Raw genomic sequence first — 15,892 nt, 5'->3', positions numbered from 1 at the left:
ATCAGTCCCCGGGATCCCCATACAGAGCAGCGGTGGTGTCAACAAATCACCACAACCGTGGGTGGCGTCACGGACAATAAACTATCCCAAAAACCAATCCCCTTTCACTCACGGGCGAGGAGCGCCGCTCGAGTCCCCGGGATCCGGCCCATCGCTCGAGCCACTGAGCAGCAACAGCAGGCCGCAGCAGCCGCAGCGGCAGCCGGACCCGAGCAGTGGGAGAGCGCGGTGTCCCCTCCTCCGCCCGCGACAATTTGGCGTCACGAACAGGATCCTACCGCTCTGCCGTTTGGTAGAGGTGCGCCTTGTTACCGCCAGAGGTGTCCGGCCGAAAGCTTTGCAAAGCCGCCATCTTGGGCGCGAAAATTTCCCGCTCGAGCGTCTTCCCCAAGCAGGAAAGGCGCGAAAGTGGAGCCCCGCCCCCTGAAGAAGGAAGTGCTAAAAAGAGGCTAAGGGGGACGGGATGGCGTCCGGCCGCATGTGAACCGTGGCTGTGGAAGCAGGGACGCCAGGACTCTGCCAGTGTTTGGTTCCTGGAACACCGCTGCACGAGATGTCCCGTCCGTCCGGCACCGCTAAAACCTCGGTGCCCGTGGTCAACGCCCCGATCGACCCGTTACCCCTGTCACCGGTAGCGGAGCTCGCAGCATCTGCGAGGGAGGGCCCAGACCTGGGGTCCCCAGGTCTTACCTTTGTCAACGCCCTGCCACCGGTCCCGGCTTCCATCCCAGCCGCACCGCCAATGACGACGGCCCCGGCAGTCCGCCCGGCCGCAACGGAGATGACGACGGCTCCGGCAGTCCGCCCGGCCGCAACGGCAGCGAAGCACCCATCCCGTTAACTATCTGGGCAGCCTGGTTCTGGACTGGGGTCAAGGGGTGCTGCCCACTTCTTAGGGGCAGCATCAGGGCCAGGTTGTTTGGGTGGGTGACTGAAGGACCCGTTCCAATGTTATTATTAAAAGTGTTTGATTACTGTTTCAACGTTAAAGTAATGTGCATCCCGTTGTGGGAAGATTGAAAATGCTTGTGTTTAATGTTTTAATCTTTTGCAGTTTAAAAAAATAAATAAATAAAACCGGTGATGGACGGGCAGCCCGCGGACGGTCTGCATTTTGCTAAGGGGGAATGTGGCACACTGGACAAGCCAGGGGCCACAGATAACAACACACACACACCCCCACCCCCAGCAGTTTCACAGCAGACATCCCCAGTGAAACTTGATTCCTTTCCTCGGGCTCAGACTGACACACCAGGTGGGCGGAGTCAGGAGATGGAGACGCCCACCCAGGAGTTAGCTGGCGTGAGGCAGGAAACAAGCCAGTCAAGTCCTAGGAGAGGAAGAGAGAGGAGGTCTGCAGAGAGGCAGACACAGACTGGGGCCTAGGATTGGAGCCTAGGGCCCTCGTGCAGCAGAGAGTCAGGCAGACGGTAGTGGCCGTCTGCAGGGAGCCGGGGAGACAGTTGGTGGAACCGTAGGTAGCCGGGGCTGGGCGGTGGCCCACCGGTACTGAATCGGGGAGCCAGCTGGAAGCCGGAGCGCAGGAGGAGTGTACGGAAGGTGCAGGAAAGGACTTACACCACCAAACTGGGTCAAGGGAAAACACCGCAGCGTCTGTGGGACCCGTCTATCCAGCCGAGTGTTTTACTAAGAACTGTGTCCTGATTTCTGGCTGAGTGAGTACCACCGTGCCGTGCGGCACAGCGCTGCCCCTGCGACCCTGCACCTCACCAGGCCCCGCACCCGGCCTGACATCCACCCCTACCCCATCACCGAGCCCCGGGACAACCAACCCCCTACCCACGGAGGGGAGAAATAACAACAAAGCTGCTCCCTATCACCGCTCCCGGGATCCCCATACAGAGCAGCGGTGGTGTCCACACAATCACCACAACCGTGGGTGGCGTCACGGACAATCTCCCTTCCAAATCCCCTTTTACTGTGGAGCCTGGGATCACAGACCGGGTCACGCTACCATGATACCAACAGGAGTGACCCCGTGGCCCGGATCTGAGTACCCCCTGGTCCTCGGGCAACACACATACAGTGCCCTCAAATTACCCTCATGCCTCCCCATACTGTGTTTTCGAATTTCTTCCACCTTTCCCCTAATTGCAATAAATATTCAGTGTCTTCAGCTCCATTGAAGCCCTTACCACACCAATCTTCTGCCACCTGTGTGGCACAGAGGAATGACATCAGTAGTGTGATCAGATGACCTGATCATGCTGTTGACATCTCCTTGACTGCCGGCACTTCAATTGTGCTTACTCCTGAAAGACTTTGAGAGTCGGCGCGCTGCAACTTTGCTGACAGCTGGCTCAGAGAAGGGCCAACTCCCATTAATGGGGGCAGCAAAATGCAGTCTCTGGTGGGACACCTTGGAGTGCCGCATTAGGCATCCTGACAGCTCCAATTAGTATCTGAAGAAAATGGAGTCTACCAATATTTACAAGAAGAAAAATACCATCGTAGTTGTTTCACCTACACAATGATTAATACATTTTCAGAATACATCGCCCAACTATTGTGGGCACCTGTGCCCGGCTGAGTCTTTAATTTATCAAAGGATCATTTTTTTCTACACAAAATTGGAAAAAAAATGATTATTCTCAGGAGGACAACACAGTGCCTCTAATTCTCATATTTATTTTCTTTCATTGACTATAATTGATGCTTCTTGGAAAGAATAACAATAGACTTTTTTGTAGTTATAATGGACTATAACTGTTATACATACAAACAAGAGCTGATACACAGTTACCAAGCATGAAATCTGTAAAACAAATTGTATCAAGAATTTTCCCATTTATAGTTTCACTGGGCAAATTAGTGAAGTTTGTGGTGTTTTCTAACTCTGTACTAATGAATTTACAGCAAAGGGTATTATTTCCATAAGAACAATAAGGTTTTGTATCATGTTTTTTAAATAAATGAGATCTAGAAATTGGAGGTGCCGTGGTTAAGGCTGGCAAGAATTTATAGCTTATTAAGGGTATTTGCTTATGAGTTTTTAACAACGGGATATGAGTTTCAAAGTTTAGCATGATTACCCTGGGAAATTAAGTAAAGCATCCATTTTTAGTATTTAGTTAAGTTAGTTACTTACTTAGGTACCAAATTCCATATACATGAAATGGAGCAAGACACATTATCCAATTTGCCCAGAATTAGGGTAGGCAAAACACAAGAGCATTTTTGGGTCAATTATTTCTCCCACGGGATCTAAAATACTGTTAGTTAAGGTCTCTAGAAGTGTAGATTGGACAGGACCTAAAATGCACAAAAAAGGCCAGGACCAAAAAAGAGGAACCACATGCGGCTTTTTTTTTTAACTATTTAAATGAATAAATAATTTAAAAAACTGACTTGTGGTTCCCCCCAAATTTGATAACCAGCAAGAAAAAGCCCGACAGCTGATCACTCGTATTTTTAGCCTGGGGAGGCCCATAGTTATTGCCCCCCCCAAGCCTAAAAATAGCAGCCTGCGGCGCCCAGGATTGTCGTATCCATTAGATCTGATGATCCCGGCACTTTACATGGCTCATCCCGATTGCCCTGATACGGTGGCAATTGGGGTAATAATGACAGGTATGAGCTGCCACTAAGCCCTGGATTAGTGATGGGTAGGGGTCTATGAGACCCCCCTGCCACTAACCCTATAAGTAAAAAGAAATAAACACAGACATACAGAAAAACTCTTTCTGTAAAAAAATAAAAACACTGTCTTTCACCAATTTATTAACCCCCAAAACACCCATGTCTGATGTAATCCACACTATGAGGTCCCACGACGATTCCACCACTCCTACATTTGAAAGCACAGCACAATGCAATAGAATGTGACCATTTGCTGTGAGCTTCAGTCAGAGACTGAATCTCAGCGATCAGTGGTGACATCACTCAGGTTAGTTGCCCTCAGCTGTCTTGTCTGGGTATCAAAATTGGAGAGGACCACATGCCGATCAGGATCTGTCAACTCTACTTACGACACTATAAAAAAACTCTAAAGCTGGCCATACCCATTAGATAACATCCCTCCTGTCTACCTACATACATCTGTAAACCTAGCTGACCTGAAGGTGAAAAATAAATCAGGAAGGTGTCAGAAACCTCTGGCGGTGAATTTTCCTCCTGGAGAAAGAAAAGGATTGCGGAGGTCAAAGTCGGCCCATACATTACATTGCTTACTGGCCACTGTTATGGATTGATTTACTGTTTTTGCTCCCATTCACATGCAGTATTTGGCAGCAGATTCTAAGGAATACACGGGGCTGCTATGTTCTGCTCGTAGATTGTTCATGCCCGGCCTCAGCGGATTTCCGCCTGTGGAGAAGTCTTCAATTATCTAGTATTTAGATGGTTACTGTCATTTCAACAAATATTGCATAACTCAACAGAATAAGTTAAAGCAAATCTAATAAACTGCTCCCCCCTTTCTCCGGAATTGATAATTTCGTCTTAAACACATCTACAGTAGAATCTTTCTTGGTCAAAACAAAATGGACTACCAGCAAAACAACTATCTATTGAAGTCTATTGTGAGGGGAAGGTGACCGATGAGCAGAGAGAGGTATAGACACAGACAGGTCATGGCGCTGACCCAGAGGTGGATTCTCAGATACTCTGCTCAGTACTGCTGTATCATGTCCTCCATGGTGTAACTGATTTTAACATGGAGAGCAGAAAATCCCTCCAGTCTGCATGTGCAGGATAAGGGAGACCTCACAGCTTGTCTCTGCTCCCTACCTTGAAGACTGCAGATCTGAAAAATGCAAAATACAAGACATTTAATCTCCAGAGATAGCGTTATTCCTCTTGTACACATAAATGACAGGTTATACTGAAAAGTCACCTGAAATGACAGGTAAGCTTTTAGAAGAAGCAGCAACACCAAAATGCAGATGCATTGTTCAGGCAGGAGGAGCCCGGAGTCATGTCGGCCATGTCTATGTGAACTGGACAAGCCACCTGTAGAGGTCACTAGTCCGTGCACAAACTGAGGGAGTAAGGGGTTGTGCCGGTGTGTCCCTCCCCCCGGCCTGTATTCATGTACTCTATGCCATATAGGGTCATGTAGGTTGCCTTGCTATCTTTGTTCTTCTCAGCTGGGGTTGACTCCAATAGACAATCCTGTGGGAGACAATGGAGCCATGAGCTTTTGGAGACTTCTCGATATATAGCCATATACTCAAAAGTGGGTGTGAACCCTTCCCACTCCAGGGGTGGATCCAAAGGCACTGGAGAACAAATGCATGGTAGATCAGTCAGTTTGGTGTGTGCAGAGGTTCAAGCAGCTAGGCTCTTCACTGAGGCAAAACCCTGGCGCCCGTGTGTGGATTTATGCAAGCTGTCACGTGGGATTGGGTTGTGTCCCTCATCTGTTGGATCCATTGACTTCTTGCAAGGATTACTTCTACGTGTTCTCTGGCGTCGGATTGCCGGGTGCCCCCGGATCTGTTTCCTTTGTGTGGACTCATTGTGGACTCTAAAGAACAATATTGATATTGGATGTTCTATGCGCCCTGCCTTAATAAAACTTGTTGGATTGTTCATTGGCCTGGTGTCGTTGCCTGCTCTGTCGCATACCCAGTCACAAACTGGTTTTAAGCTATTAACACTAGAAGTCCCAGAGAGGGGTCATTGACCATTTTTACCATTGGAACCCTATGGAGCTCGAAATTCCTGGGACTTCTAGTGTTAAGGCTCCATATAGCATTGCGGAACACATCTCAGTATACAGCTTAATACACTGACCATACAGCCTTGTCTAATCATGGCCTTGGCCGTAGTGCCTCATGAGAGATCCAGTGGTGATGGGAAAACTCACTGTCACCACTTTATTGCTGCTGAGACTCCAGATCTATTCCCTGAAGCCGTCTCCCTGCCAGAGTCTTGCAGCTTGCTTCTATGTTTGCTTGCTTTATGCTGTCCATTCGTATTTTGATAACTCTTAGTGTTTGGGATACTTTTATGTCAGTCTGTTGTCACTACTGGGCTGTTCTTCGTGGATTTCTCTCCAAAATAAGACCATGGGGAGTCCTAGGATTTTGATTACTTTTTTTCTTAGCAAATTTTAGATGTCTATAAAATGGAAATTTGGTCCTCCTTTGTTTATTTTAACTTTCTTTCAAACACCTCAGATTTGTTTTCTCGAACTTTGACCTTAACCATTTTTAAAACATCTCGATTTACTCAGTATCGAGTATGAGTGCCATGTGCAAAAATCCCAGCACTTACTCGTCTTGGCTGCCATCAATGAGATTATTAATGACTGTCTGAGAAATACTCTGCAGCGCTAAATACACTTTGGCAAATCATCAAGATGCGCTGCTGGCAGCCCCTTTATTATAGCTTACCAATGACGTCCCAGATGTGCTCAATGTGAAACAAGTCAAGAGTAGAGTTGAGCGCAGTTCGCGGTTCGAGGTTCTCCAGTTCGCGGTTCGAGTGCTTTTGGGGGCTGTTCTAGATCGAACTAAAACTCGAGCTTTTTGCTAAAAGCTCGATAGTTCTAGATACGTTCGAGAACGGTTCTAGCAGCAAAAAGCAGGGCTTTTTACAGCTACAGTGTGCAGGAGCCATCGCTGGCAGCCTGCCAGAAGCTAGTAACCAAGATAAACATCAGATATCCAACCAAAGCGCTTTGGTTAGTAACCCGATATTTATCCTAGTTACGTGCAGGAACCCCACACTTCCCCGCACAGCACACTCCGCCCCCTCCTGCACGCGGCATGTACGTGTACACACACACACACACACTCTGCACACTACACTCTGCACACATGGTCCCGCTCGGCTTACCTGCTGTGATGAAGTCCCGCCATCCCGACCTCAGCGCTGTCACTGTCCTCCATGGCCGCCGCTTGTCACATCACCTTCTCTCGCTTCCGACCCGAGACTGACTAGCGGTGACGTCACGGGCCTCTCGCGATACTTGGCTGTGAAGGCGGCGGTCATTGAACTCAGTGACAGGTGCTGTCAGCAGTGCAGGAGATCAGCGCAGGTAATGTACCTCGCTGACAGCAGCACTTGTCATGCCCTGCAGTGACCTGGGCTGACCCATTGATGTTAGCTCAGGTCACTGCATTGCTCTCCCAGCCAATGGGGAACATTCTGCTCTTCATTGACTGGGATAGTGTGGCTCGTCATGGCAACCCCTTGGATTACACCAGACCTGGATTTGTTTTTCTTTCTAATAAATTGGTTAAAGAGGGAATGTTTTGGGGAGTGTTTTTTCAAATAAAAATGTGTTTGTCGTCTATTTTTTTTTATTACTGACTGGGTTGGTGATGTCGGGTATCTGATAGACGCCTGACCTCACCAACCCCAGGGCTTGATGCCAGGTGACATTACACATCTGGTATTAACCCCATATATTACCCCGTTTGCCACCGCACCAGGGCGTGGGATGAGCTGGGGCGAAGCACCAGGATTGGCGCATCTAATGGATGCGCCACTTCTGGGGCGGCTGCGTACTGCTATTTTTAGGCTGGGGAGAGTCCAATAACCATGGACCTCCCAAGTCTGAGAATATCAGACCCCAGCTGTCTGCTTTACCTTGGCTGGTGATCCAATTTTGGGGGGACCCCTACGTGTTTTTTTTTTTAATTATTTATTTAATTTAAAATAACAGCGTGGGGTGCCCTCAGTTTTGGATTACCAGCCAAGGTGAGGTTGCCAGCTGTGGCCTGCAGGCTGCAGCCGTCTGCTTTACCCTAGCTGGCTACAAAAATAGGGGGAACCCTACGTCATTTTTTTTTTCATTTTTTTGGCTAAATACAAAGCTAAGCACCCCTTAGTGCCACATGAAAGGCACCAAAGGGTGCAAAATTACAAAATGCAGGAGAGTGGGACATTATGTGTCTTTCTGCCATTATAATGACAGAACAGACTGATATGAAGTGCACAAGCACAAGAAAATCACCAGAGCGCTCTATGCTGTGAAAAGCAGTAGAAAATGGCACTGGAGTGAACATGTGACCGCCTCATGTAGGTTGAAGCTATGGATCCTGGGTAAATTTATGCATTTACCCTCCGTCAGTTTTTTTGCAGTACACAAAAAGAATGGAAGGCACACGGATGACAAACAGATGACATACGGACCGTCTACGGAACGGAAACGGATGCCACACGGATGCACCCGTGAAAAAAACGGACTGTTTTTTGCAGACCGCAAAAATGGATCGGTTGTGTTAATGTAGCCTTATTCTGATCTGCCGTTTATAAACAGCAGGCAGAAATAAGTGAATAATGCCCCCCGGCGTCAGAAAATCTCCGGGGTTTCAGGGCTAGCTGAGACCCTGGAGATCATGATTCAGGACGGTTTTTCCGGTCCCCGCTCACGTGATCACAGGTATACACCGTACACCGATGATCACGTTACAGTAAATGACAGCGCCGGTAAAAAATTATTTATCTTCCATCTGGCATGAACAAACATGATAAATCTCCTCCCCGGTCCCCCGGTGTCGCCAAAGTGCCCCCCCCCGATGCCCTCCCAGAAATCCAAGATGGCCGCGCGCACAGCAGTGCGCCGGCCGCATTCACCCTACTCCTCTGATTTCTGTCGCATGTGCCATGACAAGTGCGACAGAAAACTCCTCCCCAGGCCCTGCCAGGTCACCCCCTATAACCCCACCGGTGTTCCCCGATGTCCCACGGTATCTGTGCAGCGTTGATCCCCCGCGGCCCTCTCCTTCACAATAGACGCTGCCGCATGCACAGAGCGGCTGTCAGCTCAGCTTCCTGTGTTCAGACACAGTGATTGGTGGTTATGCATCTGTAAGCTAAATGGGCGGCACGGTGGCTCAGTGGTTAGCACTGCAGTCTTGCAGTGCTGAGGTCCTGGGTTCAATTCTCACCAAGGACACCATCTGCAAGGAGTTTGTATGTCCTCCCTGTGTTTGCGTGGGTTTCCTCCGGGTTCTCCGGTTTCCTCCCACACTCGAAAGACATACAGCGCTATGGAATTAATAACGCTATATAAATGAATTAATTATTATTATTACTGCAATGCCCTGCTCATGAGGTAAGGAACATAATTGATCAGGAGAGCTATACTACATTTCCAAATGGAGGGATTTGCTTTTATAGTTTCCCTGCTGAATGACTACCAAACATGAGAGTCCGTTATACAAGAAAACACATCTAAATAGCGAGCTCTGTTGTTAAGTATTCATTCAGCTCGATAACTGGACTTAAAGTGGTATTCCATCTCCAAGATCCTATCCCCAATATATAGTAGGTGGAATAGCAATAATATCAGCAAATACCAATATTTGGAAATGTAGAATAGTTCTCCTGATTAGGCATGCCCTTACCTCATGAGCAGGGCATTGCAGCTTTGGTAGCAACCATTACGACATGGACTCTGCTGCTGTGGACCCGGGGAGAGTGAGTGCAGATTCATTGCTCCCACACTCCTCACATGAAGGGTCTGCACTCCTAGAAAATGGGGGATACGTTCCCTGAGTGTCTCCCCCCCATATTCTAGACGGTCCAGAGTCGTCGTGGGACCCCTTTATTTTTTTTCTTACAATAAATTGGTGAAAGAGGGAATGTTTTGGGGACTGTTTTTTCAAATAAATTTCTTTTGTCGATTTTTTTTTGTTAGTACTGACAGTTTATGATGTTGGGTATCTAATAGACGCCATGACATCACAAACTGCTGGGCTTCATGTCAGGTGACCTTACAGATAGTATCAACTCGATTTATTACCCCGTTTGCCACTGCACCAGGGCACGGGATGAGCTGGGGTGAAGCGCCAGGATTAGCGCATCTAGTGGATGCGCCACGTCTGGGGTGCCTGCGGCCTGCTATTTTTAGGCTGTGAAGGCCCAATAACTATGGACCTTCCCACCCTGAGAATACCAGACCACAGCTGTCCGCTTTACCTTGGCTGGTGATCCAATTTGGGGGGAACCCTACTTTTTTTGTGTAATGATTAATATTTATAAAATAATTATAAAAAGAGCCTGGGGGGACCTCCACATTGGATCCCCAACCACGGTAAAGCTGCCAGCTGTGGTTTTCAGGCTATAGCCGTCTGCTTTACCCTAGCTGGCTATCAAAAATGGGGGGACCAAACGTCATTTTTTTTTTAACTATTTTTTAAATAGAAAAAATTAATGGGCTTCCCTGTATTTTGATTGCCAACCAAGGTAACGCCAGGCAGATGGGGGTGGCAACCCGCGGAGCGCTACGTCATTTTTTTTAAAGATTTATTTTTACAGCACTGTGATGTCCAGCAATCAAAATACAGGGAAGCCCATTTTGTTTTTAGTTATTTAAATAAATAATTAAAAAAAATATGTATGGGCTCCCGCTGCATTTTTTTTATTGCTAGCTAAGGGTAATCCAAGCAGCTACTGGCTGCTAACCCCCACTGCTTGGTGTTACCTTCACTGGCAATGGAAAATCCAGGGAAGCATTTTTTATTTTTTTTGCCAAAAAACTACAAAAAAAGGACGTGAGCTTCGCCATATTTTTGTATGCTAGCCAGGTATAGCAGGCAGGTGCTGGAAGAGTTGGATACAGCGCCAGAAGATGGCGCTTCTATGAAAGTGCCATTTTCTGAGGCGGCTGCAGGCTGCAATTCGCAGCAATGGAGCCCAGAAAGCTCAGGCCAACCTGTGCTGCGGATTCCAATCCCCAGCTGCCAAGTTGTACCTGACTGGACACAAAAATGGGGCGAAGCCTACGTCATTTGTTTTTTAATTATTTCGTGAAATTCATGAAATAATAAAAAAAGGGCTTCCATTTATTTTTGGTTTCCAGCCGGGTACAAATAGGCAGCTGGGGGTTGGGGGCAGCCGTACCTGCCTGCTGTACCTTGCTAGCATACAAAAATATGGCGAAGCCCACATAATTTTTTCAGGGGGCAAAAAACTTCTGCATACAGTCCTGGATGGAGTATGCTGAGCCTTGTAGTTCTGCAGCTGCTGTCTGTCTGTATGGAGAAGAGCAGACAGCAGCTGCAGAACTACAAGGCTCAGCATACTCCATCCAGGACTGTATGCAGAGGTTTTTTGCCCACCAAAAAAATGACGTGTGCTTCGCCATATTTTTGTATGCTAGCCAGGTACAGCAGGCAGCCACGGGCTGCCTCCAACCCCCAGTTGCCTATTTGTACCCGGCTGGGAACCAAAAATATAGGGAAGCCCGTTTTTTTTAATTATTTTATTTATTTCATGAAATAATTAAAAAACAAATGACGTGAGCTTCGCCCCATTTTTGTGTCCAGCCGGGTACAACTAGGCAGCTGGGGATTGGAAACCGCAGCACAGGTTAGCCCGAGGATTCTGGGCGCCTCTGCTGCGAATTGCAGTCCGCAGCCGCCCCAGAAAATGGCGCTTTCATAGAAGCGCCATCATCTGGTGCTGTATCCAACTCTTCCAACAGCCCTGAAGCCGGGTGGCTTGTTGGGTAATAATGAGTTAATACTAGCTTTGTTTTACTAGCTAGTATTAAGCCAGAGATTCTTAATGTCAGGCACGTTTGACCCGGCCATTAAGAATCTCCAATAAAGGGTTAAAAAAAAGACACCACACAGAGAAAAAATACTTTAATAGAAATAAATACACAGACACATTAGAGACTCCATCTTTATTACCCCCTGTCAGCCCTCCACGATCCATGGTCTTCTGTCTTTCTCGTTCAACAAATGCAGCTCTGCTACATCACTGCTGCATGGGGGAAGACGCTGCTTCCCGTGCAGCCTTCACTCAGTGAAAGCTGCACGGAAAGCAGCGTTCAGCCTTCACTCCGTGAGTGATCAGTGCTGCTGGCTGTTAGCGGTAACAGCGGTAACGCTGACAGACGCGTTACCATAGCAACGGTGCTCCCGGAGCCGCGGGTAGCGGTGACGTCACCGCTAACTGTGTTGCTATGGCAACGGTGATCTCCGTTAATGACCGGCTGTGTCAGCCGGTCCCTAATGGAGCGGGGAGTCGACCGTGTGCTACAGCATGTCGCCGGTACACGGCGATACACAAATGTGCACAGTGTACCGGAGAGATGCACCCGTAGGTCCTACCTGACGCGTCATAGTCATGTGACCAGTCTGTAGCCAATGAGATAATAGCCACGTGACTGGTCACATGGCTATTTTGACGTCACGATAGGTCCTGCATCACTGCTGGCAGTGCCGGTCACCGGGAGGATTCAGCGATCATCGGATGGAATAGCGGCAGGAGACAGAGTGTAGGAGGGATCGCGGGGACCGGTAAGTGTTATGGCAATGTTTATTAACTGTATGTGTACATTTATAATGCGTTTTTATGTGTTTGTGATTGCCTCCCATTATAGCTTATTGGTTCGAGTTCGGTTCGTCGAACCGAACTCGAACAGGACCTCCGTTCGGCGAACCGAACTCGAGCCGAACCACGGCCAGTTCGCTCATCTCTAGTCAAGAGTAGAGTTGAGCGCGGTTCGCGGTTCGAGGTTCTCCAGTTCGCGGCTGGCGGCTCGAGTGATTTTGGGGGCTGTTCTAGATCGAACTAAAACTCGAGCTTTTTGCTAAAAGCTCGATAGTTCTAGATACGTTCGAGAACGGTTCTAGCAGCAAAAAGCAGGGCTTTTTACAGCTACAGTGTGCAGGAGCCATCGCTGGCAGCCTACCAGAAGCTGGTAACCAAGATAAACATCGGGTATCCAAGCAAAGCGCTTTGGTTAGTAACCCGATGTTTATCCTAGTTAAGTGCAGGAAGCCCACACTTCCCCGCTCAGCTCGCTCCGCCCCCTCCTGCCCGCGGCATGTACGCACACACACACACACACTCACACACACACACACTTTGCACACACACTCTGCACACATGGTCCCGCTCGGCTTACCTGCGGTGATGAAGTCCCGCCATCCCGACCTCAGCGCTGTCACTGTCCTCCATGGCCGCTGCTTGTCACATCACCTTCTCTCGCTTCCGACCCGAGACTGACTAGCGGTGACGTCACGGGCCTCTCGCGATACTTGGCTGTGAAGGCGGCGGTCATTGAACTCAGTGACAGGTGCTGTCAGTGTGCAGGAGATCAGCGCAGGTAATGTACCTTGCTGACAGCAGCACTTGTCATTTCCTGCAGTGACCTGGGCTGACCCATTGATGTTAGCTCAGGTCACTGCATTGCTCTCCCAGCCAATGGGGAACATTCTGCTCTTCATTGACTGGGACAGTGTGGATCGTCATGGCAACCCCTTGGATTACACCAGACCTGGATTTGTTTTTCTTTCTAATAAATTGGTTAAAGAGGGAATGTTTTGGGGAGTGTTTTTTCAAATAAAAATGTGTTTGTCGTCTATTTTTTTTTATTACTGATTGGGTTGGTGATGTCGGGTATCTGATAGACGCCTGACCTCACCAACCCCAGGGCTTGATGCCAGGTGACATTACACATCTGGTATTAACCCCATATATTACCCCGTTTGCCACCGCACCAGGGCGCGGGATGAGCTGGGACGAAGCACCAGGATTGGCGCATCTAATGGATGCGCCACTTCTGGGGCGGCTGCGGCCTGCTATTTTTAGGCTGGGGAGAGTCCAATAACCATGGACATCCCTAGTCTGAGAATATCAGACCCCAGCTGTCTGCTTTACCTTGGCTGGTGATCCAATTTTGGGGGGACCCCTACGTGTTTTTTTTAATTATTTATTTAATTTAAAATAACAGCGTGAGGTGCCCTCAGTTTTGGATTACCAGCCAAGGTGAGGTTGCCAGCTGTGGTCTGCAGGCTGCAGCCGTCTGCTTTACCCTAGCTGGCTAGAAAACTAGGGGGAACCCTACGTCATTTTTTTTTCATTTTTTTGGCTAAATACAAAGCTAAGCACCCCTTAGTGCCACATGAAAGTCACCAAAGGGTGCAAAATTACAAAATGCAGGAGAGTGGGACATTATGTGTCTTTCTGCCATTATAATGACAGAAAAGACTGATATGAAGTGCACAAGCACAGGAAAATCACCAGAGCGCTCTACGCTGTGAAAAGCAGTAGAAAATGGCACTGGAGTGAACATGTGACCGCCTCATGTAGGATGAAGCTATGAATCCTGGGTAAATTTATGCATTTACCATCCTTCAGTTTTTTTGCAGTACACAAAAAAAACGGAAAGCACACGGATGACAAACAAATGACATACGGATCGTCTACGGAGCGGAAACGGATGCCACACGGATGCACCCGTGAAAAAAAACGGACTGTTTTTTGCAGACCGCAAAAATGGATCGGTCGTGTTAATGTAGCCTTATTCTGATCTGCCGTTTATAAACAGCAGGCAGAAATAAGTGAATAATGCCCCCCGGCGTCAGAAAATCTCCAGGGTTTCAGGGCTAGCTGAGACCCTGGAGATCATGATTCAGGACGGTTTTTCCGGTCCCCGCTCACGTGATCACAGGTATACACCGTACACCGATGATCACGTTACAGTAATTGACAGCGCCGGTAAAAAATTATTTATCTCCCATCTGGCATGAGCAAACACTTCTTCTCCACTTCTTCTCCACTTCTCCACTTCTTCTCCACTTTTTCTCCACTTTTTCTCCATTTTTTCTCCACTTTTTCTCCACTTTTTCTCCACTTTTTCTCCATTTTTTCTCCACTTCTTCTCTACTTTTTCTCCACCTTTTCTCCACTTTTTCTCCATTTTTTCTCCACTTTTTCTCCATTTTTTCTCCACTTTTTCTACATTTTTTTCTCCACTTTTTCTCCACTTTTACTCCACTTTTTCTCCATTTTTCTCCATTTGTTCTCAACTTTTTCTCCACTTTTTCTCCATTTTTTCTCCATTTTTTCTCCACTTGTTCTCCATTTTTTCTCTACTTTTTCTCCACTTTTTCTACATTTTTTTCTCCAGTTTTTCTCCACTTTTTCTCCATTTTTTCTCCAGTTTTTCTCCACTTTTTCTCCATTTTTTCTCCGCTTTTTCTCCACTTTTTCTCCATTTTTTCTCCACTTTTTCTCCACTTTTTCTCTATTTTTTCTCTATTTTTCTCCACTTTTTCTCCACTTTTTCTCCACTTTTTCTCCATTTTTTCTCCACTTTTTCTCCACTTTTTCTCCACTTTTTCTCCACCTTTTCTCCACATTTTCTCCATTTTTTCTCCACTTTTTCTCCATTTTTTCTCCACTTTTTCTCCACTTTTTCTCCACTTTTTCTCCACCTTTTCTCCACATTTTCTCCATTTTTTCTCCACTTTTTCTACATTTTTTTCTCCACTTTTTCTCCACTTTTTCTACATTTTTTCTCCATTGTTTCTCCACTTTTTCTCCATTTTTTCTCCATTTTTTCTCCACTTTTTCTCCACTTTTTCTCCATTTTTTCTCCATTTTTTCTCCATTTTTTCTCCACTTTTTCTCCACTTTCTCTCCACTTTTTCTCCATTTTTTCTCCACTTTTTCTCCATTTTTTCTCCACTTTTTCTCCACTTTTTCTCCATTTTTTCTCCATTTTTTCTCCATTTTTCTCCACTTTTTCTACATTTTTTCTCCACTTCTTCTCCACTTCTTCTCCACTTTTTCTCCACCTTTTCTCCACTTTTTCTCCATTTTTTCTCCACTTTTTCTCCACTTTCTCTCCACTTTTTCTCCATTTTTTCTCCACTTTTTCTCCACTTTTTCTCCATTTTTCTCCACTTTTTCTCCACTTTTTCTCCACTTTTTCTCCATTTTTTCTCCACTTTTTCTCCACTTTTTCTCCACTTTTTCTCCACTTTTTCTCCATTTTTTCTCCACTTTTTCTCCACTTTTTCTCCACTTTTTCTCCATTTTTTTCTCCATTTTTTCTCAACTTTTTCTCCACTTTTTCTCCACTTTTTCTCCGTTCTTTTTCTATGGTCGGTCTACCCATTAGCTCTGCCATGCATAGTGTAGCTCTACACCTACTGCACATGTTACTTTATGA

This window comes from Anomaloglossus baeobatrachus, chromosome 3, assembly GCF_048569485.1.
Source record: "Anomaloglossus baeobatrachus isolate aAnoBae1 chromosome 3, aAnoBae1.hap1, whole genome shotgun sequence".
In the NCBI taxonomy this organism is placed as follows: Eukaryota; Metazoa; Chordata; class Amphibia; order Anura; family Aromobatidae; genus Anomaloglossus; species Anomaloglossus baeobatrachus.
The sequence above is the reverse complement of the archived record's forward strand: the minus strand, read 5'-3'. Positions refer to the sequence as shown.